This window comes from Meles meles, chromosome 1 (genome assembly GCF_922984935.1).
Source record: "Meles meles chromosome 1, mMelMel3.1 paternal haplotype, whole genome shotgun sequence".
NCBI lineage: Eukaryota > Metazoa > Chordata > Mammalia > Carnivora > Mustelidae > Meles > Meles meles.
Window position 1 is genome coordinate 60,337,719 of NC_060066.1, and position 6,195 is coordinate 60,343,913.

The window sequence follows — 6,195 nt, forward strand, 5'->3', positions numbered from 1 at the left end:
GTTATAAAAAATTTTAAAACATTGAGAGATGCAGTGCAAATCTTATGATGCACTTTGATATAGTATATGAATTATCTTCTGTTAATTAAAATATGTCCCAATAAGTATGATACCCATAATCTGTGGGTCTTCTACTTAAATCAGACTTAGGTCATTCAGCTTTTATACTAAACACACAAGAAATTTGAAAAACTTGACAGAGCACCTCTGCTTAGGCATGGGAAAAGGAGCACTGGAGTAGGGTTTATTATTATCTCTATCTTAGTAGCAACAATGCTGTCATTATAGGAGATACATAGTTAAAGCCTTTAGCTTAGGTCTTTGAGACTGGTTTAATATGGACCAGTTTTTCCGGAACCTGCCAAGAACATAAGCAACCAAGATCTATAAAAGTAATTTTTCCTCATAGAAGACCTAACATTGTACTTTCTAGCTTACTGAAAGCAATTAAATATGTTAATTGCATATATTTTAGTAACTTCTCAAGACATACTGGTACATATTTTAGTATAGAAGATTATCAAGTACAAGAATTATATTCTGCTACTTGCTGACAAATAAATGTCAAAAACCTAAATGATGTTCTTAAAGGTCAAAGTGACAACTAGAATAAAATTTAGCTTTGACCAATTTTAGTAGGTTACTTTATGTTTGAGATCCAGAAGTAGCCTTAAGTTTAAAATATTGAAATAGAACTGAAAGATTAGGAAAAACTGTATATCTTGCGGCAAATGATACTTGCATGTTAATAAAGGCTCTTGACTGAAAGGTTTGATGAACACTTGGTGTTTGATCTTTTTAACTTTAATTTTCTCGTTCTCCTGAGAATTCATGAAACTACTTGCTTCAGGACATCTTGCCATATGATTTAATAGCAAGAATTTTTATTTGGTTAAATCAAAGAGATCATTTTATACAGCATTGAAAACAGTTTTCTGACACTTGGTAATTAGTTTACTTGCCAAATTATGGGCAAATCTGCCCAACCTTTTTTTTCTACACACAAACTATTACCACAAAATTCTGTTTTATTCAGTTAATATTTTGTTTCTATACTAAGATTACTTTATGATTTTTAGGTTGGTTATCTTTCATGTAATTATTGACAAACGACAGTCTCCTTACTTTTGAAGTCTTGATACAAAGAAATACAAATTCAACTCATGTTAAAAGAGAAATACATTTAGAGACATCTTGCTGTGCATGGAATTGTCATCTTAGTGTGAGCCGTATTGCTAAATTTACCAATTCTTTGAATATAGTTCAAATATTCTGGAATAATATAAAACTGCTGTTATGGGCACCTGAGTGGTTCAGTGGGTTAAGCCTCTGCCTTCAGCTCAGGTCATGATCTCAGGGTCCTGGGATCGAGTTCCGCATTGGGCTCTCTGCTTGGCAGGGAACTTGCTTCCTCCTCTCTCTCTGCCTGCCTCTCTGCCTACTTGTGATCTCTGTCAAATAAATAAATAAAATCTTAAAAAAAAAAAAAACTGTTAAAGACTGACAGGTGTTTAACCCTAGAAATTCCTGTCTATATACTTTTCTATAAATAAATTTCATACAACTTAACAAAGTTTAGATGTATCCAGACTTAGTAGTGCTAAGTTGAGCTTTTGATTGGTTATCTCTGAGTTTGGTAAAACATTTAAGATCTGGAAATCAGTAAATGCCATTGATTTTTATGTCACATTTTATTTGCAATATATAAATCTGTTTTTAATTCCAGTCATATATGTGCCAAGATTTTACATTTCTATTAAGTTAAACTCTTAAATATTGTACCTGATGATTTCTTGGTTTAAGCAAATATTTATTAACAAAGAAGTATTTTTGGTATGGTAGAGCACAAAACTGGGAGTTAAAGTCTGGAATCTTGTGTTAATTAGCCATGTGATCTTAAATTACTGGGCCTTAATTTCACATTTAGAAAATTAAGAGACTACACATTAATAGGGTGATAATGTTTACCACATTATTTTTTTTAATAAACAACCAAGATAGTGGATATTGCTTAAATCCAAGATTGCAAACAATACAGATGATAAGGTTAGGATTATAAATAAGAGAAAATGGCTTTGTTGTTACATCTCTTAAAACTAAATTGCAGGTTTTTTTTTAGTTTTGTGCTGCTTTTGATTATTAAATACCATACATCAGTACTACATATATTAATAATTAGAATTAATTTAGAATCCTTGTAGTTTTCTATTGCCTGCTACATAAAGAAAATCCAACTTTAGTTTTGGTTATCAATAATTGTTAATATAAAGGGAATATTGGCTGTTTTCAAACCAGTATTATGTAATGCAAGCTCAACCCAAAACTCATTTTTCATTCATACCCTAAATCAGTAATTTTCACTGAAAGAGATACATGTGTAAATTACTTACTTCATGTATTTCTAGATTAAAACAAGTTTCCCCCTTCCAATGCCCTGTTGGACTATTGTTTCCTTCCTCTACATTCCCTTAATTGGTCCCTCCATGTCCCCAAGTCATTTGCAAATATTTTCTTTTAACATTTCTATGACTTTAGCTTTTGCAATTACGCCTTTGATTTTAAGTTAAATTTTGTATATGGTGTGAGGTAATGATCCAGCCTCATTCTTTTCTTATGTGGGCATCCCAGTACCATTTGTTAAAGGAGACTATTCTTTTCCCCATTTAATGGACTTGGTACCCTTGCTGAAAATTTTAATGTTGCTTTAAGATAGAACTTTCATCTTAATCATCAAATTGTTATATAAGTTTTGTGTTTGTTGTTACTCTTATATAGGACCTAGGGGCATCAGAATTAGATTTTTTTTACCCCTCTGTAGTACTAAATGCTTAGAGTCATTTTTAATGTAAAAGTGTCTTACAATATTTATCTAGATACAAGTTTATATGTTAAGGCCTTTATTTGTGGTAAGATCTTCTGCTTCATTATTTAGAGAAGCATGTATATGATGATAGCTTAGGATATGAAAAATTCAAATTTTATGACTTTATTCAATGAGAATGGTCTAAAATCTTTTAATCAGCCTTTTACATCATGAAATAAGGCTTGTGATTAATTATGTCTATGCATATCAACTGCTCTAGTTCCACTGTTGGATTTTTTTGTAATATATCACTAGGATTTTTAACTATAAGGCATGTTAAGTTTTGATGCAGATTTATCAAATATATTTTACTTTTTGAGTCAGTGTAGTGATTTTTCTGTGAATCCCATGTCAAGTATAATTTTGAATTGGAAAGTACATTTTCTTCAGACTATTAAAGATATTTTTTGTCTTTCCATAATTCATCCACTTTTGAAAATGCATGTTTCTTTAGTTTCTTATAGCCATCATTGGGATCAACCAATATGTTGCCTTTTGCTATTTGGTTTTTATTTTGATGAAGATCTAAGACAAATTTATAGTCCAAGAAAGTCACAAGCTAATTTATGGTGAGATTCTAGATTCAGATAGATTCAGATAGATTCAGATTATAGTTCAAATTAGAATAAACAAGGTGCTTAGATTCTAGACATGACCTATGATACAGCTACATCCAGAAAAGGAAGTCATGTTTGTTAGAAGATTGACATAAACAATATACAGAATAATGAAATGGTAGAATTGAGATAGGGAGGTAATGCATGAGGTGTGCCTATGAAATAGTAAATGCTTAAATATATAACATTTCTATCCAAATGAACATTGTCCTTCACTTAGGGCTATTGTTGCTCAAAATGTTTCCAGACTTTAGAGCTTATAATAAGTGTTCTTTTGAATAGCCTCATTAGTGTGAGATGCTTTTCTTTAAATGTTTTGCAATAGCCAGTAAATGTTTTTTGGTGGTTTTTGTTTGTTTGTTTGTTTTTGTTTTTTTAATCTAAACCTACTGAATAAAGGTAAATGGCCAGGCTCGTTCTGGAAGAAGGTGTATAACTAGAAGAATTACAGTAGCTTTCTCATGTAGCCACTAATCTGGTTTAGGTATCATGGCATGTCACAAAAAAACAAGAAGAATGTAGCAGCATCAAAGTTGTAATTCAAATGAGTTTTACAAAATTGCTCTTTTACAATGTAGCACATCTCCGTTACTTTGCTAAAAGTAGACAGGGTGTAAGCATTGTGCTTCCAACATTTTGGAATGTTGTTTTTTTTCCAATTACCACATTGAAAGACTATTCCTGTTCTGGGCAAGAACAGGCTCTATCTGGTAAAGTACTGTACCATTTTTTAACAATGAAGTTACTCTAATGAAAATCTATTCCTAAAGATTTGAATCTAGGAAGTTTCGCTGACTAGTGAAATGGCTATACTAAAGTTATAAAAGTCCAAAAGCTTGTGAAACTAAAACTACAATTTATGTTACTTGTTTTTTAATGCAACTGTTACATTCTTCTCCCAGTGGCAATTTTTGCCTTGTGCACATCTTCTAAAAACTAGATTGTAAGACAGTAGGAATGAAGGGGGAGAATTATTTTATTTTTTAGGGGTGTTGCTCTGTTACCTTTCCTGGCACCCAGCACAGTACCTTTACATTGCAAGCATTCAATAAATGTTGAGTTGAAGCAAACCCGCTGGTGTGTAAAGGTAGTGTCTCAGTCATATTCCACTGCGACCTTAAGTTTTATGTCTTAATTACTGATACATAATTATTGAAATAAAAGATTAGTCTGCGGCCAACTGGAGATATCTGCACATCATCTAGTCTGCCCCTTGCAGGGAAGAATACTGAATGGAAAGGCAGGAAAGCTTGGTTCAGGAACATTGTTAATGATCCAGCTTCTCGATGTTCTCCCATGAAAAATAGTAGTCTGTGAATAAACATTATTCTAAAGAAGATGCAGAAATAACCAACAATAAGTGCAAACCTCATGTCGTAAGTCTCTAGGGAAATAATAAACCACAATAAGATATTTATGAGAGCTATTTTTTAAAGGGACAAAAATAGTGGCCCAGATGTGTAAAAACTTGCAACTTAAAAGGTGCAGGTGTGAACATAAAATGGGACAGCTGCTATAGAAAACAGTTTGGCACTTCAAAAAATTAAAGGAGGGGTTCCAGTTCAAGATGGCAATGTGGAAGATTGAACTCTCTTCCCCCAGAGAGCATGCCAGATTACATCTATTAACAGAACAATTGCTCCTGAGGAAGAACAGGCTGACTGAACAGCTATTGAAAAACAAAGAATAGCAAGAAAAATGGAGACGCGCCACAGTTCGAAAGAGTAACTGGTATATGGGGCGTCTGGATGGCTCAGTGGGTTAAGCCTCTGCCTTTGGCTCAGGTCATGATCCCAGAGTCCTGGGATGGAGCCCCGCATCAGGCTCTCTGCTCAGCAGGAAGCCTGCTTCCTTCCTCTCTCTCTGCCTGCCTCTCTGCCTACTTGTGATCTCTCTCTATGTCAAATAAATAAAATTAAAAAAAAAAAAAGTAACTGGTATATCCAGGTAGCCAGCAAAAGTCACCAAACACACATAATCTGCAGAGGGGACACCATACACAAGACCATCGCTTCAACTTTAGGAGAAGTAGCCATTTCACCTAATTGACAGGAATAAAGAGAAAATCAAGCAAATGGAGAGAGAGGAACACGTTCCAAAAGAAAGAACAAAAACTAAGAAAAAGAAAATGGAACAGACAAGCAAAATGCCTGATAAAGAATTTAAAGTAATGATCACAAAGATACTGAGTTGGAGAAAATAATTGGAGAACTCAATGAGACCTTCAATAAAGAGAAAATATTAAACAGAATCAAAATTGAAGAATACAATAAGTAAAAAGCACACTACAGAGAAGCAAAACTAGATCAGAAGATGCAAAAGAACATATCAGGATCTGAAAGAAAGAATTATAGCACACAAACTCAACAGAAAAAAGAGGAAAAAATGAGAATAACTTAAGAGATCTCTTGGACAACATCAATCAAACAAACAGTTACATTATAGGGGTCCCAGAAGAAGAGAGAGAAAGGTGTAGAAAATTTATTTGAAAAAATAACTAAAATTTCCTAACCTAGAGTAGGAAAAAGACATTCAAGTCCAAGAAGCACAGAAAGTTCAAACAAGATATAGAGATTCTTAAAAGCAGAAAGAAACAAAAAAAGGGGCACCTGGGTGCTCAGTGGGTTAAAGCCTCTGCCTTCAGCTCTGGTCATGATCCCAGGGTCCTGGGATCAAGCCCCACGTTGGGCTCTCTGCTCAGTGCTGAACCTGCTT